This window comes from Canis lupus, chromosome 15 (genome assembly GCF_048164855.1).
Source record: "Canis lupus baileyi chromosome 15, mCanLup2.hap1, whole genome shotgun sequence".
Classification (NCBI taxonomy): Eukaryota; Metazoa; Chordata; class Mammalia; order Carnivora; family Canidae; genus Canis; species Canis lupus.
The window spans coordinates 35,113,585-35,141,062 of record NC_132852.1 but is presented as its reverse complement, the minus strand read 5'-3'; the positions used below and the strand labels follow the sequence as shown (position 1 = coordinate 35,141,062).

At 40.0% G+C, this 27,478-nt stretch overlaps 1 protein-coding gene across 1 annotated transcript in view; it reads right to left on the bottom strand.

The window, feature by feature from the left end:
* Nucleotides 1–12,765, bottom strand: part of PLEKHA2 (pleckstrin homology domain containing A2) — an 81,964-nt gene extending 69,199 nt beyond the window's left edge. The window contains exon 1 of the mRNA XM_072776533.1: nt 12,645–12,765. The gene's annotated coding sequence lies outside the window, so the exon portion shown is untranslated. The remainder of the gene's footprint in view (nt 1–12,644) is intronic.
* Between the last annotated feature and the right edge of the window lie 14,713 nt (nt 12,766–27,478).

Below are 27,478 nucleotides of genomic sequence, written 5' to 3'. Positions count from 1 at the left end.
TGCCCCTGGCCAGGACCTGGCCCCAGTTAGACTACATTTTCTGCCCTGATTCCTCAACCTTATCCCTAGATTTCTGGGTGCTTCCTCGGTGGACGGCCCCCATCTCCTCCTGCAGTGGACACCACAGAGCGAGTGTCAGCTGAGTCTGTGCCCTGCTGAAGCCCCTTTGCTATCTCCTGACCTGGACATTTTGAAAATACTTCAATTCCCTGATTTTATGCATTCATTTTTTTTTTTCCATGTAATAGTCCTGATGTCTGAAAATGTAACCACCTTTGGGGATAGGTATGTCAAAAAAGGGCCTTATGGGGTGCCTGGTGGCTCAGTTGGTTGAGCATCTGACTCTTAATTTTGGCTTGGGTCATGATCTCAGAGTCGTGGGATCAGGCCTCCAATGAGGCTCGCAATCATCAGGGAGTCTGCTTGAGATTCTCCTTCTCCCTCTGCCCCTCCTCCCCATGCTCACTCATGCATGCACGCTCACTCATGCATGCACGCTCTCTCCCTCTCTCCCCCTCTTCCTCTCCAAAATAAATAAATAAATCTTTTTAAAAAGTGGGGAGACCCTTTCACATCACCTATTTCAGTCCCCTCATCGTATCTGCAAGATAAGGTTCAACAATTTGCTCAAGGTTCTGCAGCTAATTAGTGGCAGAGTTGGTTCTAAAATCCAGGGTTGACTTCCCCCAGAATCTTCTAGTAATACTAGAAAGTATAGGAACCTTTCCATGAAGATGGAGACTTCTGGCACAGAACCCAAGAATCTAAACAGTAGCCTATACTCAAAGAGCCATTTATTTATGCACTTTCTATTTATTTTCCATATTAATGGCTGGGTAACTAGATAGCCTAATAACCTTTGGTGGGGAGCCAGAGCACCCTCCAGGCAAATACATTGTTCTCTGTCCTTAAAGATACCCATTATATAAGGTACCAGGCTATAGCCAGGGCTCATTAGTTCCCCTGGGGAAGGTGTGAGACTGAAGAGGCCAAGGTCATTGGTTGATCCTGATTTAGGGCAGTTAATTTTGCACAGAGAGAAATTGCTCCAAGACCATTGTACCTCTAATGCTAGCTGGTCATTTCATAAATAGTTACTGTCAGTTTCCATAGCAAAGTACCACCCATTTCCAGAAAGATTACTCAAACTACTGTTTTTCTATTCAGTCCTATTCATTCAACAATTATCTGAACCTATTACACATTTTTCTCCCATCATATGTCTTGCATTTACTTATAATCCAGGTACTTGCTAAATGCTAATTGTTTTACTGGATTATCTCACTTAAGTCTTAACTGGGAGCAAGGTACTATTTTATTTTCTCATAGATAAGATGACTAAGGTGTGGGCAGCCTGGGTGGCTCAGTGGTTTAGCACCATCTTCAATTCAGCCCAGGGCATGATCCTGGAGACCTGGGACTGAGTCCCACGTCGGGCTCCCTGCATGGAGCCTGCTTCTCCCTCTGCCTGTGTCTCTTCCTCTCTCTGTGTCTCTCATGAATAAATAAATACAATCTTAAAAAAAAAAAAAAAAAAAGATGGCTAAGGCATAGAGGCCAAGCCTAGATACAAACCTGTGCAGCCTGATGCCAGAGCCTGCCCTCATAACCACTGAGTTTGTGAAGGATACAGAAAGACACAACACAATACTCCTTCCCATCTACACTTTCAATAGTTGTCATCATTTAGAATCTCCATTCTGTTTCACCTCGCAATTTCATGTCCAAATGTATGTATTAAAGAAAGTCATCTGAAGTTGTATATGGTATATATGGAGTACATGTATATATGCATGTGTGCAGTGTATACCTATGGAATATGTACACACATACTGCAATGTTGTTCATAATGTGGAAAATTAGAAATCATCCTCATGCTCATCAACACAGGATTGAACAGATAAATATGTGTCCATCCATACAATCCTCTGCTGTTCAGCTGTTAGAAAAGAAAAAGATATCTCTCTTTATAAAAACTACAAAAAATACTAAATATTTTAAATGGAAAGAAGACACAGAGCTGCCTGCATAGTATACTAGGATTTCTGTAAATAAAAATTATACACATTTATTATATGAAAAAAGAGTAGATTGTATTCCAAACTGTTAACCACAGTTCTCTCAGGGTGGGGAAGGAGGAGTCACTTTCTAAGAGATGCACTTCTGTAATGTTTAATTTTTTGGAAAAAACATGCCTACATTTGGTTGTCAAAAAACAATAATGGTTTAAAATTTAATTTAAAAAAATTCAAGGACCTATCAGAATGCATATTGCAGCCCTCAAGGAGCCCATCCTTGAGGCTGGGAGGGAATGTAACATTGACAGAAATATGGAGGGAATATACAGGGAGACAGTATAACATATACAGAAATAACTATCATAAAAGCCAGAAACTCATACACACAGATTGATGAGCAGAGATGCAATTCTGCAGGAAAATCTAACCAGTTGGGGGTTGAGAGGTGCAGGAAAAAATGTGTTAAAGGAGATGGCACTTTGTGAGGACCTTGCAGGAAGAGTAAGATGTAGAAGGTGAAAAGGGGGTGAGAACAGGTGGACTCCAGATAAAGATTGCATCAAGGCAAAGCACGGAGGCAGGACCATTTGGGATCCATTTGAAGATGTGTGGCCAGTCCAGTTCAGTTGGAACACAGGAGGGTAGATGAAGGATTGTCATGGGGAGCAAAATAGGAAAGAAAGGTAGCTGGAAGGTCTTTATTGCTAAGCTAATGAGTTGTATTTATTATTTTAAGTCAAGAGCCCTCTGAAAGTTTTTGAGCAAGGAAATGACACAATTAGTAATGAATAAGCAGTGATTTCATAGTGACTGCATAGAAACTGGATTCTAGCACCAAGCTGTCAGGATTTGCCTTGTAACTGTCACTAATTAGCTGCACAGCCATGAACCAGGTATTTTACTTCTCTATGTTCCCATAAAATGGAGAAGGTGATGATAACAGATGACCTACCTCACACTATCGTTAAAATTGAGTGAGTTAACGTTTTCAAGGCACATGGCAAGTGCTAAGATTGTCCATTAAACCTAAAAAATCCAGTGTGATACCTTTGGATTAAGATCTTTGCATTTCATTTTGAGACTTTTATTATAAAAAGCTAACATTACATGATAAATTATTAGCTGTTCCTTCTTTTCCCTTTCACAGGGTTAGAGATTATTAATCTCATTTTACAGATAGAAGAATTTAGGTTTTAAGGAAAGATACAATCTCGGCCTCACATGGCCAGTCACGAGATGGATATGCAAATTCTTATCCCTTGTTCAGTGACCCTGCCTACCACCCAGGGTTATGTCTTAGCTCAAACTCTGAGAACCTGGAGAATAGGAAAAACAGGAAGTAGAAGAAACTGGCAATTTCTGTTTACATGATGAGGGAAATAGCAGTAAGGGACAGTAATGAGGTAAAGTAAAAAAAGATAAAACTTTGGTGGAACATTTGAAAGTATGTATGTAGACTCAGACTTGTTATATATAATATATATGTTATATATATTCATCTGAAGACATATGGTATATATATCTGATATATGTGTGTGTGTGTGTGTGTGTGTGTGTGTGTGTGTATAGTGGATGATGCCCCCAATCGAAAAAATCATATGTTGAAGACCTGACAATGTGAATGCATTTGGAGATAAGGCTTCTAGGATGTAATTAAGGTTAAATGAGGTCATGAGGTAAGGCCCAACTCCGATAGGATTAGTCACCTTATAAGAAGAGGAAGAGCTCTCCACCCTCTCTCCAAGGAAAGGCCATATGAATGCATAGCAAGAAGGTGGCACCCTACAAGCCAGGAGGAGAGTTCTCCCCAGAACCCAATCATGCTGGCAACCTGATCTCAGACTTCTAGCCTCCACAACTGTGAGAAAATAAATTTCTGTGGTTTAAGCCACCCGGTCTGCAGTGTTTTTTTATATGCATATGTACACATACATATATACATGCATTGCACACATACACATGCTAAAAATTATTTCCCAATAACAAAGTTTGGAAAATAATGCCATACAGCTAAATATGACACTAATAAACCTCAAAACTGAGTATACATCCTGTCCCCAGAAATAACAGTCTGCTGGCCAAATGCACCATTCCTATTGATTCATGCTGACGGCATTGTTTTTTCCGTCAGATTGAATAAGCGCAGTGCACTGCTTGGATTCCTGTATTCCTAGTGATGCCCTGGGATTATATGGGAAGAATTGGGCCTGTGGAATCAGAGAGAGAATGAATAGATACCTTAGCTATGGATCCATGACCATATTTTAGCACTAATATTAACTTTAGAGTTGCTTAGACTAGTTACATAATTCATTTCTTCATCAATGAGCCTACAGGGTGGGCTGCTATTTGGAAGTACTTGTGGGTGAAGAGAGTCAAAGTCGTTAACTGGAATAAACGCTGTTGAATTTACTCTAAGTGATGCCTGTGGGAGTCAGTGAAGAGGGTTGACTTTTACATCAATGGTTCTTAACACAAGCTGATTATTACAAAACAACAAAAAAGCACAAAGGATATTTGGACAGAGATGTACATCCTTCATTATTTTGTTAATAGGAAATATACACACAGTACAAAGTTCAAAATGTGCAAAAGAGTAAGATTGAACAAATATTTCTTCACTCATGTCCTCCAACCACTGCTCTCCTCCCCAGAGATAATCAATGTGTGTGATAATAAAAACATTCAGTTTTGCAAGGATATACTTAAAAATGTTGCCAGTAACTATCTGAGTTAGATGTACAGGTGATTCTTTAAAATTTTTATATTTCTGAATTTTCTAAGTATTCTTTAATGAGCCTGTAGTATTTTGTGATTAGAAAAAAAAGTTAATAAATCTACTTATTTAAAAGTAAATAAATAGATTTTAATTTAAAAGTACCTTAGAGGTCTCATAGCTGCTTTGTGATTTAAACACACACACACACACACACACACACACACACACACACAAGTTGTCAGTCTGCAGATACGCTTTTCGAAAAATTTAGCCAATTTGTTTCCATTCACATTAAAATTCCTGCCACTGGAAAAGATATACAGAACCTGATCACCAACTTGAACCCTAAGATCTAGTGAAACTCATTATGACTCATTGGAAACAGGTAATTTGCTCAGGGATCTTCTTTCAAATTTCATCATAATTTGTATGATGACTCCACATGTCTATCAAACTATATTAAAATTAAGTGTAACACTAGGCTGGAGAATTAAGCCCAGTCCAGCCTAATTCTTTTATTTAGTAATTAAACAATAACAAGCTAAATTTATCCTTACACCTATTCTTAATGATGTTCTGAATGTTCTAATTGGATAAATAGCCAAATGCACCCTCTAGCATCTGATGTCAAAAGATGTCACAGTCATGGCTTGCTGAAAAGATATATAGGGATTGTGGCATTGATTTGGAGGTCACCCTTTTGGCAATTTGAATCTCTGGACTGGAATTCCAAACACAGAAAGAAGAGGGAAAGGGTCACTGAGTAGCCAAAGTCCCTCATTAAGAAGAACCTTGCTTAGCCTCGCTTACTGGTTCTGACTGAACATCTACTATATAAAGGTCCATTTGTGTGGGGGCCCCTGAGTAGCTCAGTGGTTGAGCATCTGCCTTTAGCTCAAGTCATGATCCCAGGGTTCTGGGATGGAGTCCTGCAATGGGGCTCCCTGCAGGGAACCTTGCTTCTCCCTCTGCCTATGTCTCTGCCTCTCTCTCTCTGTATCTCTCCTGAATAAATAAATAAAATCTTAAAAAAAAAAAAAAAGGGTTCAGTTGTGTAGTTTCCTTCTCCTCACAGAATTAGAAACAGCAGGGGAATGGTCATGATCTTAGAGAAGGAGGAGGGGCGGTATGGAGGAGGAAATTATTTTACTGTTTGTTCCTGTCTGTAAACAGATGAGCTGACAACAAAGGAGGGGAAAGAAAAGTGAAGAATTCCCAGAGATTATATGTGCTGAAGACGATCTTTGTCATTCCTGGTGATGACCTTGGGGTAGGAAAAAGTGGTTGAACTACGATCAGTGCCTTTATTTTAGATGGAAAGTTCTGTGTGGCTTAACTGGTAAGAATGGTGGCCTATGGGCAGAAGACCACCTCTGAGGGAGGCGGTAAGAGAAGACAGGATTCACTCACACTCTTCTACCTTTTTAAAATATTACATCATGTGCCCTATGTATCTTATGTTTAATAATAAAAAATGTTTGAAAACATTTAATGCCCATACAAAAAAACTTTACAAATAAAAAGTTGGTGAAAATAAAACTGTAAAAATTAAAAATATTTAAAAAATTAAAAATATTGAAGATCTGAAGCCATAAAACTCCTAGAAAAAAACATAATTGGTAAGCTCCTTGGCACCACTCTTGGCAATGATGCTTTTTGATTTGACTCCAAAAGCAAAAATAAACAAATGGGATTACATTGAACTAAAAATCTTCTGCACAGCAATGGAAACAATCAACAAATTGAAAAGGCACCTACTGAATGTGAGAACATATTTGCTAATATCATGTATTTGATAAGGAGCTAATATCCAAAATATATAAGGAACTCACACAACTCAGTAGCAAAACCAAAAATCTGATTTAAAAATTAGACATTTTTCCAAAAAACACATATAAATAGCCAAGAGGTATATGAAAAAATGCTCAACATCATTCAACAGCAGGGAAATGCAAATCAAAATGACAATGAGATATCACCTCATACCTGTCAGAATGCTGATACCAAAAAGATAAAATAACAATTATTAGCAAGGATGTGGAGCAAAGCTGTTAGAGGGAATGTAAATTGGGGCAACTACTATGGAAAATAGTATGGAGGGTCCTCAAGAAGTTAAAAATAAAATAGAAATACTGTATGATCTAGCAATTCCACTTCTGAGTACAGCTAAGGAAGCAAAATGACCGCCTCAAAGAGATATCTGTATGAGCTATCCCATAAGAAAATGTAATACATACACAGAGAGAGAATATTACTCAGCCGTAAAAAAGGAAATCCTGACATTTATGACAACATGAATGGACTTTGGGAGTATTATGCTCAGTGAAGTAAGTCAGACAGGGAAAGGGAAATACTGTATGATCTTACTTATATCTGGAATCTAAAAAACAAACAAACAGAAACAAAGAACAGATCAGTGGTTGCCAGAAGCAGAGTAAAGGAGGTGGATAGGAAATGTGTGAAGATGGTCAAAAGATACAAACTTCCAGTTACAAGATAAATAAGTTCTGGGAATATAATGTACAGCATAGTGACTATAGCTAACATCACTATATTGTATATTTGAAAGTTGCCAGAAGAGTAGATCTTAAAAGTTCTCATCACAGAAAAAAATTGTAGCTATATGAGGTGATGGATGCTAACTAAATTTATTGTGGTGACCATTTTGTCACATATATTGATTTGAGCGTTATGTTAATCAATTTATTTGATCATTGTACACTTCAAATTTTTTTAATTTTATTTTTTTAGAGAAAGAGAGAGCACAGAAGCATCGTGGCAGGGAGGGGCAGAAAGGGAGGGAGAAAATCTCAAGCAGACTCCCCACTGAACATGGAGCCTGATATGGGGCTCGATCCACAACCCTGCGATCATGACCTGAGCCAAAATCAAGAGTCAGAGAAGTGCTTAACCGACCAAGACATCCAGTGCCCCTATATTGTACACTTTAATACAATGTTATATGTCAATTATACTATAATAGAAATGGAGAAAAATACAAAAAAGATATAAAAGATACAAAAAAATTGTACCACAGTGAGATATCACTACACACCTATCAGAATGGCTAAAATAAAAAATAGTGACAATATCATGCTGGTGAGGATGAAGAGAAACTGGATCATGATACTTTGCTGGTGGGGATGTCAAATGGTACAGCTCTTCTAGAAAACAGTTTGGCAGTTTCTGCAAAAAGTAAACATATGACTAGCACATGATCCAGTAATTGTACTCCTGGGCATTCATCCTAGAGAAAGAAGACATGACGGGTCCCTGGATGGCCCAGTCAGTTAAGCATCTGCCTTCAGCTCAGGTCATGATCTTGGGGTCCTGGGATGGAGCCCTGGGTAGGGCTCCCCACCCAGCAAGGAGTCTGTTTCTCTCTCTCCCTGTCTCTGTCTCTCCCCTGCTTGTGCTCTCCCTCTCTCTCTCAAATAAATAAAACCTTTAATACAAAAAAAAAAAGAAATGAAGGTATGATCACACAAAAATTCTGTGCATAAATTATTATAGCCCCTTTTATTCATAATAGCCAAAAATGAAACAACTCAGATGTCCTTCAACTGGTGAATAAGTAAACTGTGGTAGATCCATACCATAGACTACTCTTTAGCAATAAAAGGAAACAAGCTACTGATATAGACAACAACAAGGATGAATATTCAGAAAAGTATGCTGAATGAAAAAAGCCAGTCCCCGATGGTTACATATCGATTCCATTTATATGATGTTCTTGAAATGGCACTATAAGAAATGGTGAACCAATAAATGATTGTCAAGGTTAAGAAGGGTGTGCGGTAGGAGAGAAGTGAGTGTGGCTATAAAAGGGCAGCCCAGGGGCCCCTTAAGCTGATGGAAATCTTACTCTTGGCTGTATCAGTATTAATATTCTGGTGGTGATAGCAAACCTTGGTTTACAAGATGCTACCACTGGGGGAAACTGCCTAAAGGGTACACAGAATCTCTCTCAACTATTCCTTGTACAACTGCATGTGAATCTACAATTATCTCAAAATTTATTTAATTAAAGAGAAAAATTTTAAGCTATAAAAAATATTAGGAGGGTTTTGTGCTTAAAGAGTTATCACCTACTTTTAAAAATCAGTTGGGGTGCAACTTATCCCTCTTGACTCTAGATTAGCAAAGACATCACTACTTACAAAGCCCACACACTGGTCAAGCACACTTTCACACATTGTGGCTGGCAGAACTGAATTTGTGGTGAACGGACATTTAGTTTTTAGTTCTGATATGAAAAGCAGGGTTTCGTTGCTCTGCTCCCCTTACTGCCACAATCCCTGTTACATAGCTTCCCCCATGTGCGTTTCCTCTGCCACTGGGGCATATGGTTGCTACCACCCATTTTTCTGCCTTCCTTACAAAGCACACTTTTGATACTTGGAGAAACTCCCGAACCTCAACTGATATTCAAGAGAGTCAGTCTCCTCTGACAGGGTGCACATAAGCATCCGTTAGATCATTTCAATTCATTACCATAAAACGCTGCTGTGGCTCCCCTCTATTCAGAAGGTGAGAAGCAAGCATTACAGTAGAAGTCTGCTGAATGCAGCTTGTAATTACACGTTGCTGCGTATGCTGTGAGTCAAATCATATCCACTACCATGGAACTGCATATTCTTGAAATAGTTCAGCTGTGAGGTCTAGGGGCTGATTTATTTCTGGTTTCTCCAATTTAAGGCCTTGTGCGTGTAACTACCACCCAGTTGCGAGTAGATGGGCAGCACAATGAGGTACACAGAGCATTGGGCCAGGGCGCCCCTGAAAGTACAGGTAGAATGATGCCTATAATTTTTATTGTTCAAAGTTGTAAAGGATCTGGAAATCTAAGTACTGTATTTTGAGCAGAAATGTTAGTAAGAGAATGACATAAAGCAGAGGTCTTCAAACTTTTCTTTGCTCACACCCCTAAAAAATGCTGAAAATCATGTATCCCTTCACACATTTTAAGTGGACGTCTATAACTTTTCTTGGGAGGTTTGAGTGCTTGCAGGGGATGTAGTCTGCAGATTGTTTTCATCAAATGTTTTAAAATAAAACTGTTATATCACCCTTTTTAATGCACCCAATAGTATCTAAGTACCATAGTAATTTGACACCATCTTTCCTTTTTCAAAATGAACACAAAGTTCTTTAACAGAAATGCTAAATCATTCCATTTCCTCCATGAACTATATTTTCAGTGCACTTCCCTTAAAGATTTGTATCTAAATGTCATATATCTTGATGACATTTTTTATTATTTGAACATCAATCTTTTGGGCATCTTTTACTGATTACCCTATCAAATTTTTGAAACAAACATGCATGTGTAAATTAATTTTACAATTTCAAAAAATATCCTGTGACCATAAGGTATTAAAACATTTTCTGAGACTAAGTCATTGTTATAATTATTAGTGACACAGTAAATATGTTTTTTATTGATAATTAAACACAAAATAGTAAAATGTTAAAAATTTTTCTCCTAATGAGAATGATCTCTCCTAATGGATAAGGATGGATTTTTACTTGTATGTATTGGTATATTTTTACATATGCATGTAATTAGTTCAAAAATCCATCGATTGGGGCACATGGGTGGCTAAGGTTAGGCATCTGCCTTTGGCTGGGGTCATGATCCCGGGGTCAAGGGATTGAGCCCCACATCAGGCTCCCTGTTCAGCAGGGGGTGTCTGCTCCTCCCTCTCCCTCTCTCCCTCCCCTCCACTTGTTCTCGCTCGCTCGCTCACTCTCTAAGATAAATACATAAAATATTTTTTTAAATCCATCAATTAATATTACTTCTTGCAATAATGAATAGATGTATCATCAATATTATCTTTATTTCTCATTTTTATGAATGAGAGCACTGAGAAACCTTCTTCAAGTCAATAAGTAAATGGGGCCATAAGGAGTTTTGCTGTGACAATGTCCTTCCAGGGCTTATGAGAAGGAAGGAAAGTAGGGACATATTTCTGGGCTTAGGGCTTCAGAGTTGCAGTTGGAGTTACCAAGTCACTTATGAATACAAACCCTGTATGAAGATTTGTAGCCAGCCCACCTTTGCCAGGAGACTTGAAATTTGTTTTTTCAGCAGTGCCAAATTTGGCAATATCATTCAATTCTTTGGACTCCTTCACGTTATAGGTCAGATATCACTTAGAGATCTTCCTTCAAAAATTACTCTATTGGGGGAAGTTGTCCTAGCATGGGGCAGGGAACTGTGGGAACTGTCTGTACTTTCTGCTTAATTTTGCTGTAAATCTAAAACCTGCTCTAAAAACTAAAGTCTATTTTTTAAAAAATTACTTTAATGATCTATCAGTGGTCAACTCAATTAGATTTTTCTTTAAGTTTTATGGAAAACAATAAATTGGAAACCACCTAATTTGTGAAATGATTGATATCTCAGTCATAAAAGCTTTTGCTTTCTCAACACAAACACAAATATTTCTAATTATTCCTTGTCTTGGCCCTGGAGGTTTTTACAAACTAGGACAATGCCTTTCTTTCCTTTTTTAGAAGTGAGGAAGGGCTGGTGTGCCAGGAGGGTGGGAGCAGAGAAGACCCAGTGTGACACTCAGCATGCTCCCATGCTCAATTCACCTCAGGCAGATCCAGAAACTGAATCCCTTAAAACTCTCTACCCTGTGGGCCCTCACAATTTAAACACCACTGGAATAAGATGATTTAATACCTACTTCAAATATACAGAAGAACTGTAACACCAGTTTGGGCAGGTATTTATTTGCTGTTTATCTGAAATTCAAATTTAACTGGGTATCATGTATCTATCTTTCTGGCAACCCTAACTAATCCAAATCATTCTCTTTAAAAAATGGCAAACATGGATCCCCTGAGTAGCTCAGTCAGTTGGGCATCTGCCTTTGGCTCAGGTCATGATCCCAGGGTCCTGAAATCCAGCCCCATGTATGGCTCCTCTGCTCAATAGGGAGTCTGCATCTCCCTCTCCCTCTGTGCTCATTCTCTCTCTCTCTCTCTCTCTCTCAAATAAATAAAAATTTAAAAACTTTAAAGAAATGGTGAACACGAAGACTGGGCAAGCCTAAACAAGGCCCTCGACCAGGGAGCAGGGTCTTTTATTCCTCCATCTATCTAATTCTCAAGTATAGTTACTGTTTTCTCATGTCTCATCATGGCGTCCACCATTCTCTCCCCCAAAATTGTTTCCATTCTTTGAACCCAAAGCAAAACTATAAGCAGAAACAACAAGAGCAATGACAACAGTCATGAAAGCAGGAAAGCTTTTGGAGGAAACCAGGCCAGTGAAACGCATTTGAGAGGAGCAGAGAGTGTGTGGGTACAGTGTGGGCAAAACATTTCTGTTCTGTCCTCTCAAAAGCAGAAGCTAAAAACAGGAGAGGGGGGAGCAGCCACTTCTTTCAGGGCAGAAACCACATATATAAGATTTGTGACTGTTTTCCTTTCCAGTCTTGCCCGTGGACACATGATAAAAAATATTCAAGTCCACCTACATTTCCTATACTATTCGGTGCTCTCCTGAGCTGTTCTTTAGGAAAGATATGGGCAAGCCTTTTCATTTTTTCTTCCCTCTTCTGTTTCTATTTACTACCACTGCCTTCTCTCCCTCCCTTCTCATCTCCCTGCACCAAAAATAATTTGAATTTCAAGCTTTTTTTTTTTTTTTTTTTTGGCCTTCCTGTGGGTGTGGGAGGACCTCCTTTGGGAATTGTTCTGGATCTCGTCGGCTCCATCTGTAATTTGGCAAAATCTCTGTCTGCACCCCGCCCCCACTTCCTTTTCCTAATACAAGGGAGTCCGGGTGTCCCCCACCCCACAAAGAACCTCCTTAATCTAATCCTTAGGTAACCACTCTGAGAGGAGCCCCCCCCAGGAGGCCCTCTGGGTCTGCAGCCTCCACTTACCTTGCCCCTGGTTCTGGAAGAAAGAGAGCTCTCTGTACCAAGGAGCCAGCTTCTCATCAGCCAGAGGAAGCCACCTTCTGCAGGCTGATGGCTCCAAAGGACAAGGTGACTTCCAGGAGGAAGGCAAGATCTGTGCTTCTTGGTTCAGGAGACATAAGGCAAGTCCCTGTTTCAAATACAGTTTTAAAAACTGATGAAGTTTAGAGAGTTGTGTGTGTGCCTGTGCGTCCCTCTCCTCAATTCACCCACGTGATTGCCTTGATTTTCCTCTGGGGGACAGCTGAGCTGCCTTTCTAAACAATCTCTCTGGCCCAAGCCTCCCTGCCCCCACCACCTTCCCCAAGAGCTGAAATCATGGCCATTCCTTAGCCAGTGTCACAATACTCTGGTAAGTTTTTGTTACTGACAAAAAAAGAAAAGTGGGGAAAAAAATGAGAGAAAGAAAAAGGACTGCACATCTAAGAATTTCCTGTGGTTTGGGACAATTTTAGTTCACTGCTTTCATGACTTACTTTTCCCTCACTTTTTCCATGCTGAAGACAGTGCTCAGAAATACTGCTGATGACCTGGAGAACTTTTTTTCTTCCTCAGGTCCTAGAGGAGACACTCTTCTTGGATCTGGAGTTGGAAGGGAGGAAAAAAATGGGTGATGCCCAAGGCTGAAAAGCCAGTTGCAGGCAGATCTTTGGGAGGGTGTACTCCTTGTTGCCTGGCCAAGATGCACCAAAGAGGGGTCTCATATCTCTGTTTTCATAGTATTTGTACATTCTTCCATTTTGGCAGTTTCTTTATAGTAAAATAGGTATTGTAATGCCAACACACAATGATATTGTGAAGAATTAATAAAATGAAAGTGCCTGGCATAGTATCTGATATATAGTAGACACTAAATTAATGTTTGTTGAGCATGAAGTGCACCTATCATGTTATATTCTATTCACTCACTTATTTGTCTTACCACTAGACTCTGAATGTCTTACTCATTTTTATATCCCCTTTACCTATGACAGTGCATTTAATATAGAAGAGAGCACATAATTTTTGAAAAGATATTATTTACTTATTTGAGAGAGGGAAAGCGAGTATGCATGAGAGAATGAGCACCAGTGGGGAGTAGGGGGAGAGGCAGAGGGAGAGGGAGAAGCAGGCCCCCCGCTGAGCAGGGAGCCTAACATAGGGATTGATCCCAGGACCCTAGGATCATGACCTGAGCCAAAGGCAGACACTTAACCAAATGAGCCACCCAGGCATCTCTCAATACATATTTTATTTTTATTTTTATTGTTTTTAAAAGAGGTCGTTTATTTATTCATGAAAGGCACAAAGAGAGAGGCAGAGACATAGGCAGAGGGAAAAGCAGGCTCCCTGGAGGGAGCCCAATGTGGGACTCAATCCCAGGACCCTGGGTTCATGACCTGAGCCAAAGGCAGATGTTCAACCACTAAGCCACCCAGGTATCCCTCAATATATATTTTTAAATTAATACATCAAGTAATTTATACCTTTTTCCACCCTCACCCTGGCCCATTTTCCTTGCTGGTCAAGAGTATACACTCTTTGCCCTGTTCTATGTTCCCTGGACAAGGTTCTAGAAACCAAACCAGGTACAAAAATTGCCAGACTTGAAAAGGATGAAATGATAAAAGTCCACTTTCTAGAAATACCAAAGGAAGTATTTGGTTGCAAGCACATGGAAGGGAAGAGATTAAGAGGCACAAATTCTGTGGGATGTTATTATTTTAAGTCCATTGCAGAAATGTGATGTGTTCAGATTAAAGCCAGAGACCAGGGTGCTATTTATATTCAAAGTATTTCAAAAAGCAGAAAACATCAGACTCCCCAAGGCCCTTTAAGGAGGGAAGAATAGCATTCTAATAGAAATCAAGAGAAAAAGGGAGGAAAGGAAGGAAGAGAGAGAAGGAGAGAGGTAAGGAAGGAAGGGAGAAAACAAGACAGGGGGGGGAAGGAAGAAAGAAGAGTGGATTTGGAAGCAGGCACATGGAAATCACAGTTAAGCATGATCTACTGAACACATCATTTTATTAAACCTTCACTAAAATGACAATAAATTGAGGAAAGGAGCATAATCGCTCAAGGACAAAGAGAATGTGAAAGCATCAACAACCAACTGTAAATTTTAAGACTTTAAGAAACACAAAAGCTATAATAACTGGAAACTAAGCTACCATACCAGAAAAACCTAGACCTGCAAGAGTTGGAAGACAACAAGAAACCAGCTCTTTGGCATCTCGGAGCCCTAAACAGGCTGAGGGATTAGATAACCAGGAACCTCTGAAAGGGGTGGCAGAGCAGGTGTTTGGGTGGAGCTAAAAAACAGAAAGACTGGTTGAAAACTTGTATGAGGAGAAAGAAGACTGAGAGGTTGAACAAGATGGACTCAGGGCTTAGAGGTTAGGATCCACTGGGGATAGAAATTTACTAACAAGAGGTGGATTCATTGAAAGCTTGTATATTAAACAGTAATGCCACCACTTGTGCCCCATTTCCCTTATCCAACTCAGCTGGAAGAATGCTGGAAAAGGCTTAAACCTCCCCAGTTCCCAGCCCCCCACTGCTCCCACCAGGCCAGAGTGTGGAGGAGTAATCTTATTGGGAAACTATCCAGCTCAAGAGAAAAACTCTACAGAATCCATTCTCTTTCTTCCAGTGCAATGGCTTTGGTGCAGCCCACCTGTCCTCAAACCTCCCACATATGCTCAATAATTTCAAATAGATATTTAGCGCCTCACTTAAAACTGTGAAACAACCATCAAAGACCATAAAATATTTGAGGGAATCCTCCAACATCAAAGACAGACCAAAGCTAGACCAAAACAAACAAATGAGGGAAAATGTGGTGAAACGTGGAAGAAACAGAGACAATGCAGGGAGAGGAAAAAAAAAAAAACTTTCATATTGATGTAAAAAGAGATACTGTATCCTTTGATTCTTTTTAAAGAAAGTGAGAGAGTATTCAGAGAACATGAAAGACTCATGGAGATTATAAATATGACAGAAAAAAATTCAGTGGAAGAATTGAAAAATAAATTGAGGAAATCTACCAGAAAGTAAACCAGAAAGACAAATAAATTAGGAAGTAGGAAAGATGAAGATAAATAGATACAAATCCAGGAGGCTTAATATCTTTTTAATAAGAGTTTCAAAAGAAAAAAGCAGAGAAATGAATTCACGATAGAATCCCAGAACTGAAGTACATTCATTTGCAAATTAAAAGGGCCAATGGATACTTGACAGAATGAATGAAAACATCACTGTGAAATTTCAGAACTTCAGAGAGAAAAGTCCCAAAATCTTCCAGAGAGATAAAAGGTCAAACTCAGAAAAGTTAAGGAATCAGAATCGCACCAGACTTCTGAACTATAGTACTGAACATTAAGGACAAAGACATCACTGCCTTCAAAAGGCCTTGAAAAGGAAAAATGGTTTACAACTGTGACCCTTATATTCAACTAAAGTATAAACTAAACGTGAGGATAGAATAAAGGTATTTTTCAGGCATACATTGTCTCAAAAATTCGTTTCCCATTCACTTATTCTCTAGAAGATACAAACCAGATCCCTGAAAAAAAAAAAGGTAGGCCTAACACATGAGGGAGGTAGAGAGAATTCACAGGATGAAGATGAAGGAAAGCTTCAGAATAAGAGTTGTGCATCGATCCTAAGAAAAAAGCAGTCAGAGCTGGCAGAGAGAGAAATGCAGGGTTGCTAGATATGGAGACATTCCAAGAAATAAAATAAAATAAAATAAAATAAAATAAAATAAAATAAAATAAAATAAAATAAAATAAAATAAAATAAAATAAATAAGAAAGAAAGAAAGAAAGAAAGAAAGAAAGAAAGAAAGAAAGAAAAGAAGGAAGGAAGGAAGGAAGGAAGAAAGAAAGAGGGAGGGAGATCACCTGAGGTGTTTGAATATATTAGGAAGAATTTTGTAACTCTATCAGAAAGTTGGAAGATGAAATAAAAACAGATACATAGAAAAACAATTAAATAACAATAACAACAATGAAAAGGCAATTATTAATTCCAGGAAAAACAAAAAGTTATACAGGAAAAAAAAAAGTAATCACAGTGTACTACTTGGCTTTTCTCTGAACAAAGTTTACATAAATACTAATGTAAACATAATATTAATTTGATACAAATTTTTATGTAACTAGAAGGGAGAGGGGTACAAGAGCTAAAATCTCAGGGGATCCCTGGGTGGCTCAGTGGTTTAGCACCTGCCTTTGGCCCAGGGTGTGATCCTAGAGTCCTGGAATTGAGTCCCACATCCGGCTCCCTGCTAGGAGCCTGCTTCTCCCTCTGCCTGTGTCTTTGCCTCTATCTCTCTCTGTGTCTCTCATGAATAAATAAATAAATTCTTTTTTAAAAAAAGAGCTAAAATCTCATATTCCATAGTAAGATATCCATAGAAGGAAAAATCAAGAACTAGCCACATAAGTATGATTTATGAAACTAAGATGGTAAAGAGTATAAGTAATGGCTAAGAGTTTAAGTGATTGCCTCTCAGGTAAGGGCAGCAAGTGAAGCAAGGAACTATTTTTTGTTACAAGCCTTGTAGTACTATTTGCTTTTTAAATGGTGGCATCTTTTGTTTCTATAATGATAATCTAAAAGTTGACAAAACAGACCACTCTCTTTCACCATACACAGACCACTCTCTTTCACCATACACAAAGATAAACTCAAAATGGGTGAAAGATCTAAATGTGAGACAAGATTCCATCAAAATCCTAGAGGAGAACACAGGCCACACCCTTTTTGAACTCGGCCACAGTAACTTCTTGCAAGATACATCCATGAAGGCAAAAGAAACAAAAGCAAAAATGAACTATTGGGACTTCATCAAGATAAGAAGCTTTTGCACAGCAAAGGTTACAGTCAACAAAACTAAAAGACAACCTACAGAATGGGAGAAGACATTTGCAAATGACCTATCAGATAAAGGATTGGTATCCAAGGTCTATAAAGAACTTATTAAACTCAATAGCAAAGAAAAAAAACAATCCAATCATGAAATGGGCAAAAGACATGAACAGAAATCTCACAGAGGAAGACATAGACATAGCCAACACGCACATGAGAAAATGCTCCGCATCACTTGCCATCAGGGAAATACAAATCAAAACCACAATGAGATACCACCTCACACCAGTGAGAATGGGGAAAATTACCAGGGCAGGAAACCACAAATGTTGGAGAGGATGCGGAGAAAAGGGAAACCTCTTACACTGTTGGTGGGAATGTGAACTGGTGCAGCCACTCTGGAAAACTGTGTGGAGGTTCCTCAAACAGTTAAAAATAGACCTACCCTACGACCCAGCAATTGCACTGTTGGGGATTTACCCCAAAGATACAGATGCAATGAAACGCCGGGACACCTGCACCCCGATGTTTATAGCAGCAATGTCCACGATAGCCAAACTGTGGAAGGAGCCTCGGTGTCCATTGAAAGATGAATGGATGAAGAAGATGTGGTTTATGTATACAATGGAATATTACTCAGCTATTAGAAATGACAAATACCCACCATTTGCTTCAACTTGGATGGAACTGGAGGGTATTATGCTGAGTGAAGTAAGTCAGTCGGAGAAGGACAAACATTATATGTTCTCATTCATGTGGGGAATATAAATAATGGTGAAAGGGAATATAAGGGAAGGGAGAAGAAATGTGTGGGAAATATCAGAAAGGGAGACAGAACATAAAGACTCTTAACTCTGGGAGGCGAACTAGGGGTGGTGGAAGGGGAGGAGGGCGGGGGGGAGTGAATGGGTGATGGGCACTGAGGGGGGCACTTGACGGGATGAGCACTGGGTGTTATTCTGTATGTTGGCAAATTGAACACCAATAAAAAATAAATGTATTATTAAATAAATAAATAAATAAATAAATAAATAAATATTGACAAAACATGCATTCTGAGTTCTGGCCCTAGTTCCTTCCCATGCTATAGGATCTCAGTCTCTTGTATCAAATGAGGGGCTGATGACGCCTGTCTCCTCCTTTCTCAAAATGGGGCAGAATCAGAGCCCTGTCAGTAGAATCTCCCCAAACACTCTTATCCTCTGAACCTGGCACTCGATGACTATCCCTTTTCCACAATAATTATATTTACTCACCTACTGAGTTAGAGATTCATTGGCATCCTTATGTGGCGTGGGGGAAGTTTTTATTACATTTTCTTTTATATAAGATGATCGTAAGATGCAAAAAGTACGGGCAATATTAGGAAGCCTGGTCTCTTTTGTTTGATGACATCATGTCCTGCTCTCCAACAGTCCTTGTATCCTAAATCTATCAAATATTTTTGGCCTTTCTCCCCAAACCAGTTGAAAACTTTCAGATGGTAGGGACTATAATTAATGGGTTTTTGTTTGTTTGGTTGGTTGATTGGAGTTTGTTTTCTGTTTTTTTGTTTTAGCATTCCACATTGATCATGGTAGTGGTTTGATCTGCTGAGCAAGCAGAGGAGGCCTGTCTTGTCTTGGTGAGAGGTCTTGCAATGCATGTGACTGTAAAAGGGACATTTTCATTTTAAAAGAGAATAAAAAGAGCAGGATGATAGTGGGGGATTTTGGTCAAAGAGCCTGAGACACTGCTTGAGTGGTTTTCTGTACCACCCCTGTTTCTATTTTTTGCTGGCTGCTTTGTCCAGTTCCTGGACACATCACTGGGTTAGGAACTAGAAAACACCAATACTTTAGCTATGCTTTGCCACTAATATTCTGGGTGACCCTGAGAAAGTCAGATATAGTCATTTGGCCTCACTTCTTCCCCCATGGGATAAAAGGATTGGACCAGACCCTACAGGCTCTTCTAGTGCTAACGTTGTAGGAATCATGACTCTTTTTTTTTTTTTAATTTTTATTTTTATTTATGATAGTCACACAGAGAGAGAGAGAGAGAGAGAGAGGCAGAGACATAAGCAGAGGGAGAAGCAGGCTCCATGCACCGGGAGCCCAACGTGGGATTCGATCCCAGGTCTCCAGGATAGTGCCCTGGGCCAAAGGCAGGCGCTAAACCACTGCGCCACCCAGGGATCCCGGAATCATGACTCTTTTTACAAACAAATAGACACCCCGATGAGACTGTTGGGGACCCCATGCTGCCCTGTGGAAGGAGACTGGCCTGAATGGCATCGGCATTGTTCAATATGGGGAAAAGGAGGAATAATAGATGGCACCAGGTGGGAGAGGGCTGAGCCTGGCAGCAGATGTGAAAAGGGAAGTAAAATAATGTGCAAGTAGACTGCAGGCGGAATAATTCATGAAGAAAAAAGGCACCTCCACCCATTTCACTTCAGGTGACTTTGGTAAGAAGGTGCCATTGGCCTGCACAGTCTGTGCCCACTGTGAAGCTTGGTAATTCCAGAAAATAGTAATGATATTATTTCCATCAAAGTCACTGATTCTGAAAAGGCTCACTGATAACTATGTGGGGAAAAAAAATCAGTGAGCATTTGGTGTGAGGGTTGTCAGGGGTGGAGTTGCGGGGAAGGGAAATCTGGAAAGCAGTTTATAAGCACAGGTTATGGAGAACTTGTTACAGTGCTGAGTTTCCCCGGGGCATTCACACACATCTCACCTTTGGAGAAGGCCCCCTCCCCACACCACAGCTCTCTTGCAAAATGCTCCTTCTCATTCCTCCCCAACTTTGGTTTCAGAGGGTACTCTTCATGTCTTCTGTAACTCTGCCTTCCTGGTATGGTCAGTCGGTTGCCAATGTATACTGACTTACATTTGAATCCATCCTTGTGTCCTACCCACCTGGTTCAGTTGATTGGGCCAGGGATAAATCTGTGACCCAAGTCTTGTCAATTAGTCAACTTAATTGGGATACTTCAAATTACAATTAGATGAAAAAAAAAAAAAATCCAAATCCTCTTGTGTGTGTCAAAGCTTGGTGTGAGCCAACCTACAGCCGGTGGAGTAATTGCTCCAAGACAATGAAGCTCCCAGGCAGGAAAACAAAACAAAATAACAACAACAATAAAACCAAAAAACACTTCCAAAAACAGAATATTGAGTTCTAGGAACTACTGAGCAATTGGTTCCCTACAGCCCTGGAGAGCTAACATCTAAGAAAGTAAACCCCCCATTTGTGGTTCTAGAAGCCTTTCATGGAGTTACCCCTTTTCCTTGAGCTATGTCAAGTTGTTTATGTTACTTGGAACCCAGAGTCCCACCTAATACTCCAAGTCTAATTGGATATTTAAAAATCCAGGCTTTCTCATGTACTAGACTACTATAATTTTTAATTTTGAATAAGTTCCTAGAATTAGTAAAAAAAAAAAAACTCGCGATTTGAAATACAAGTTCTACCAATTTTGGAGATGATCAAATACTTTTGCTGAGGAATAAATTAATATTTAAGACTTTTCTGAACATTTTATCTAGATTCTTTAAAAATGAACCTTCCAGCAATAAAATAATGCAGTCAGGCAAATGTATGGCACGTGAAACAAGGCCATTATATTGCTATTTGTTTGACATAGTCATGTTTCTCAAGTTCATTCTTCAAAATGAAAATTTGACTCTAAATGCTTTTGATATGGCTGCTGTTTCTTTAGGCAAGCCTACCAGCTAACCCGGGTTGGTATTGTGTGACCTCTGTGCCATCATTTCCCTCCTGTGCTCATGGTAGACACTACTAATGGACCACAGGGCTCTCATCACCTAAACTGGAATTTCCAGGGTGTCTCAATACAGCTTTGTAAGCATCTCCACGAGTTGACCAGAAGAGGTAAAAGAATGAAACCTACTTGCCCTTCCTGAACCAGAAAATTTCAGTACTAGCTTGTAGTAAGCCCCTCGATGGACTTCATTCATGCACTTACTGATTCACTCAAAATATTCACTAAGAGTCTTTTCTGGGTACTCGGGACATAGGGGTGAAGAAAAAGGGGACTGTTTTGTGGAGCTTATATAAACAATGAAATAAGTGACACAAGCGTGGCAAGTGCCATGAGTAAAATGGAATGAAAGGAGCAGAGAATAAGAAAGATCTGAGGTACATTTAAAATAGAGGAAGTGACATTTGAGCAGAGACCTGAGTGAGGTTGAGGAATGAGCCATACAAAGATGTGGGGGAGGAATCTTCCAGGTAAAGGGAACACAAATCAGAGGCCCTGTGTAGCACTGAGTTCTGCTTGTTCAAAGACTAACATGAAGGCCCTCGTTGCTGGAGCAGAGTGTACAGGGAGATGTGTAGAACACAAGGTCAGAAAGATCATGTGGATTGGTAGCATTGCACATCTGCAACAACCTGGACAATGTGTTGACATTAAGAGTTTGTTTCTTCTGTTTATCTTTTATGCAATCATTTTCAAAAGTATAATTGGGTCTCATGCCCAATTTCCCACCTCTGCCCCCAGCCCCTTACTTCCCCTTCCCATAATCACCCTTGATAGTGTCTTGTGTGTCCTTCTAGGGATATATTATGCATCTATAAGAACATTCTAGTACATTTTTCTAAACCTCCCACGTATACCAATGTTAACATCCTATGTAGATCATCCTTTACCTTATAAGGAATTTGGGAGAAAGTTGGCTCAGGATTCGTCAGGAATTGAATAAAGATGGTGGATCAAACACATACTGTGGTCTCTCTCTTCTATCTCCCTAGAAATATCAGTAGGTACACTCGGGGATTTGGAAATACTGTACTACTGACTTTTAAAGTACGGCCCGGTCAGTGTTCTGTTTTGAAAGCTTTGTGAAATCTAAATTCAACCAGCAATCTATATGTCTAAACCTATTAGTCTGATTCTTCAGAGTCAATAACATTCTTATTAAGGAATGATGGAAAGGGCAGGGTTCAGTTTCTTGAGGCTCCATTACTAACTTCCTGCGTGACCTTGGGGAAGTCACTTCAGAAGTTGCAAGAAGGAAGGAAAGGAGAGAGAGGGGAAGGAAAGAAGGAAGGAAGGGGCGGGTCAGTTGGGGCTAAGTCTCTCCTGAGAATAGAAGTGTGTGTGTGTGTGCGTGTGTGTGTGTGTGTGTGTGTGTGTATGCAGTAAAGAACAAAAGAGACAAACTCCATGCCCTCAGGGCATCTACATTCTAACAGATGAAAAAGAGGACAAAGAACATAAATTATTAAAATGTGTAATATATTAGATAACAGTAAGTGCTAAGAAAGAAAAATAAAGCAGGAAAGGGAGCAGGGAAGTAGAGGGGACTTTAGATTGGAGTGGCCAGCCAATGTCTGGTTGAAAAGGTGATACTGGAATAAGGATCTGAAGGGGTTAAAGGAGGCCATACAGGTGATCTGGGCTAAGAGTCAGACAGGATGCCAAGAGCAGAAGCCATGGGCATGAAAGCTGCATGGCAAAGAGGGGACAGGATGGGACAGCAGAAACGAAGAATGTGCCTGGGACATTGATGGCATCGTGGAGTCATGGTGCACATTCCAAATGGCCTCTGGGCTTCACTTTCAGTCACAAAAGAAACCTCTATTGAGGTAAGTCATTGGAGATGAGTGTCTGTTAGGTACAGTGGAAGAGAATCCTTAGTTCAGTTTATTTTAAAATTATTTTTTCGGGCAGCCCCGGTGGCTCAGCGGTTTAGTGCCTGCCTTCGGCCCAGGGCCTGATCCTGGAGACCTGGGATCGAGTCCCACATCAGGCTCCCTGCATGGATCTTGCTTCTCCTCTACCTGTGTCTCTGCCTCTCTCTCTCTCTCTCTCTCTCTCTGTCTCTCATGAATAAATAAAAAATCTTTACATAAATAAACAAATAAAATTATTTTTTCAAGTGGATTGTTGCAGTATCAGTTGTCACATTCTTCGGGGGAAACGATTTTCAAAAGCCTTCAAATATTTTTACTTTTGGCCAGTGATTCACATTCTAAAATTCTATCCAAAGAAAATAATCTGAAATGTGTAGGTGAGAAAAAAATTATACATCATGTACTATGAACTGAATTGTTTCCACCACCACCATCCCGCAACCCAAATTCACATGGTAAAGTCCTAACGCTCTCAGAATAAGACTGTATTTGGAGATTGGGTTTTTAAAGAGGTAATTAAGGTTAAAAAAAAAAAAAAAAAAGGCCATTAGGGTAGGCCCAGATCTGATCTGACTAGTGATCCTATGAAAAGAGGAGATTAGAACACACGTAGAGATAGCAGGGATATGCATATACATAGGGAAAACTGCATGAGGGAGAAGGTGGCCAAGTGCAAATCAAGGGGAAGGACCTCAGAAGAAACCCAAACTGCCAGTATCTTGACCTTGGCCTTCTAGCCTCTAGGGCTGTGAGCAAATTCTGTTGTTTAAGCTACCCAGTCCATGATACTTTATTACAGCAGCCCAAACAAGCTAATATACACATATTTTTTTAAATTATTATATATTCAAAATAGAGAAAAATTAGAAAGAACCTAGAAGTTCAATGATAAGGAAAGAATATTTTACAGTCATCAAAATGCTGAAGCTTCATGGAAAAAATGCTTGTAAGAGAATATTTAAAAGAAAAAGCAAGATAAATCATATATACACATATACATACATATCTCTCTCTGAAGGAAGTGAGTATATACCTACACAGACATAAATATGATAAATACATAAATTTTAACTATGTTTTGTAAATCCTATAGAGGAAAAAAAACTAGAAGAAAGAAAAGCCAATTGTGGCATTACTTTTAGAAAGTTATAATGTATATTCTCCTTTCTTTGTTAATGAGTTTAAGCTATGGCTATTTGAAATAGACCTTATTCAAATAAACAGATAAAATAGGGAATGGTATAATGGGCGTCTACACCTCACAGAATGTAGCCCTGCATTGAAGACTTCAGAAAGAGAAGTACAGTGGTTAGCCTGAGGGTTTGGTTCTTCGTCTCCCACGCACATACTTATTGATAAAATTCCTGCTCAAGTGTTCAAAGAAGCAGATTAAACACCATCCTGTACTTCATTCCTCGGTGGGCCCACTGAAACCTTTGCTCTCAGGGAGTCCAGGCTAGGAAAGGTGCTTCTCATGTGGCCCTCTGGAAACTCTTCCTTGAGTTCTGGCCTCATGATACCTGCTGCATCAGCAATGGGGACAACCATCCCATGAAGGCTTGAGGAAGGCCGGCCAGGCTCTCCTTGTATCCACAGGGGAGTCCTGTTCTCAAAAATAACCAGTGCTCATCTCCTGTTTCTCCCATTCACAACCAGACTCTCTGCTTCTCCAGTTCAACTGATGTCTTTCCTTTGAGTTAAAGGACGGTATGTGCTGACAACTCTTAAATATGTATCTCTGGTTTGGACCTTTCTGCTTAACTCTAAATTCCTGTGTCTAAGTGCTTCCTGGTCTTCTACCTGTGAATGTCCCAAAGTTAACATACTTAAAACCGAGGTTACAGATTGCCTTGTAAATATTTCTCTCCTACATTTCCTATCTCTATCAAGGATAAGCAACCACTCATCACAGAAGCCAGAGACCTCAATAACTCCCTCTCTCCACCCACATCCATTTAGTCATCAAGCTATATCAATTCTCGCTGCTTTTCATCTTTTTATTCCATTTTGTCCTCACCTGGGTTTAGGTCCTTACTGTCTCTTGTTTGACATATCATTCATTCATTCATTTAGCATCTAGGCCATGTTGGTGAATAAGACAAGGATGACTCCTTTCCTCATGAAAGCTATTTGAGACGGTGAAAGAAAATGAATTAAAAAACAAATGAATTACATGTTTGCAACATATTAAAGTGAAAGAAGGTGAGATTAAAACTGAAACTTCCTGGTTGAGAAGGGAGAATCATGGGGAGAGCCTAAGGACAAGCGCTTTAGGCAAGAGAAACAACAGGTCAATGCAAAGGTCCTGAGGTAGAAAGAGCTTGTCACCTCTGAGAAGCTGACCAAAGGTCCTGAGGCTGTAACATTCCCTTGAGAAGGAAGTGGTTCAAGATGGCCTTTCTGGGCAAGGAGGAATAAGTCTGGGTTTTATTTTAATCTCTTGGAAAATTTTAAGCAGGAAAGAGATGTCTTTCTGGGTCCACCCCTCTAAATCCTTCTTCAATATGGCTTCCAAGTTGATCTTTCTGTAACAAAATTCTAATCACGTGTCTCTGTGGTTTTAAGTCTTTCAATGGGTCTCATTTGTTTGCAGAATAACACCCAAACTCCTTAGGCTGGCCCACAAGGCCTTTCATGACCTTGCCCACATTTCTCCCATTTTATTTCTCCCCATGCCTCCTTATCCCCATGGCTTTGGCCATGCAATGTTGCTTCTGGATCCCCTGAAAGATTTTACTATTTCATCACTGTGTCTTTACTCATGATTCATCTCTTCTGAGCAGGGTTCCTTACTCCATCATCTACTCATCCATCAAAACAAGGATCAAAAGTCACCTCATCTGTGTAATCTTTCCTGATTACCACCTCCAAACAGAATGGACCATTCCCTCCTTTGGGTCCTCAGTGTGCCCTGGACAAACTTCCAACATAAGCCCTTTATCACTTGATGGCACTTCTTGGTTTGCATGCATCTTTCCCTGCTCACATGTGAACCTCTCTTACTCATGTTTATTTCCTACCACTTAGCGAAGATCTTGGAATATTTTATTGTATAAAGAGAATGAGCTTCCCTCCATTGTGCATATACAATTACACATGATAGTTCTGCCAAAGTAGTGAAAGGCCAGATGCATGGATCTCAGTAAGAATTTTAATGAAAATGTCAGATGAGACTTACAGCAGGGTGTACCTGTCTTTGAGCTATCAGTGTCCCCATCATCAGCTGCATCACCACATTGATTCTCGTTGGTAAGGATGCAACTGAGAAAGAGTTCGAGCAGGTAAACACATCTACAGGGTGTGGGCTGTTTTGAGACCTGTCTTTGTCAGGCATCTCTCTGCGTGCTGCCATGGCCACATCACCAGACACATCTGTAGTGCTCTCTCAGTAACAGGCAGCACGAGGGATCCACTGGCTGGTGGGTGCCAGACTGTTGGAAACTAAGCTCCTCACTTTATACCTTCCTGCTACATGGTCAGCACTGTGGAGTGTAGGCTGGGGAGAATCAAGAAGCAAATAACTTGTTCCCTATATTTGGGGAAGGGAGAGCATGATTATATCTACAGAAGACGTTAATTGATATTTGTCCATTGATGTATTATTATATAAGATGTAACCAGAAAATAACAGAAGGCTGTATCATCAAGAGCTGAATGACATGTTACAGGGAGTACCTGCCATGGATTTTTTCCAGGGTCTTGTGACCCTGACTTTGAAAGCCAGTCTGCAGCTTCTCCCAGCTTGTCTGCTTCTCATGGGTTGGGCCACAACTGTGGATGAATGCAAAGAGAATCAGGAGATTCCTTTGCCAAGTGCTCAGAGTACTTTCTCTGCAGCTCATTCCAAGCATTTGCCGTGTACTAAGAAACATGTTTGGAACATGTGCCTACCCAGCCTCTGTATCTCTGAAGAAGTTGATTCAAAACTGACCCAGAGGGATGTCTAGGTGGCTCAGTAGTTGAGCGTCTGCCTTTGGCTCAGGCCGTGATCCCAGAGTCCTGGAATTGAGTCCCACACCGGGCTCTCCGCAGGGAGCCTGCTTCTCCCTCTGCCTGTGTCTCTGACTCTCTCTCTGTGTGTCTCTCATGAATAAATAAATAAAATATTTTTAAAAATCCAAGCCTGACATGGAAGAGTGAGGCAGTGGCAGGTTTGCTGAGCCCTGGAAAATCCATACGGGATGAGTGTGATCTATGCATGCTGCTGACCAGAGTCAAAAGAACTGTCGTCGCCGATTACTTTTTTATGAGTTCTCGCTGAAAAATGTCTTCAGGCAAATGAGCAACTTGTGAAAAAG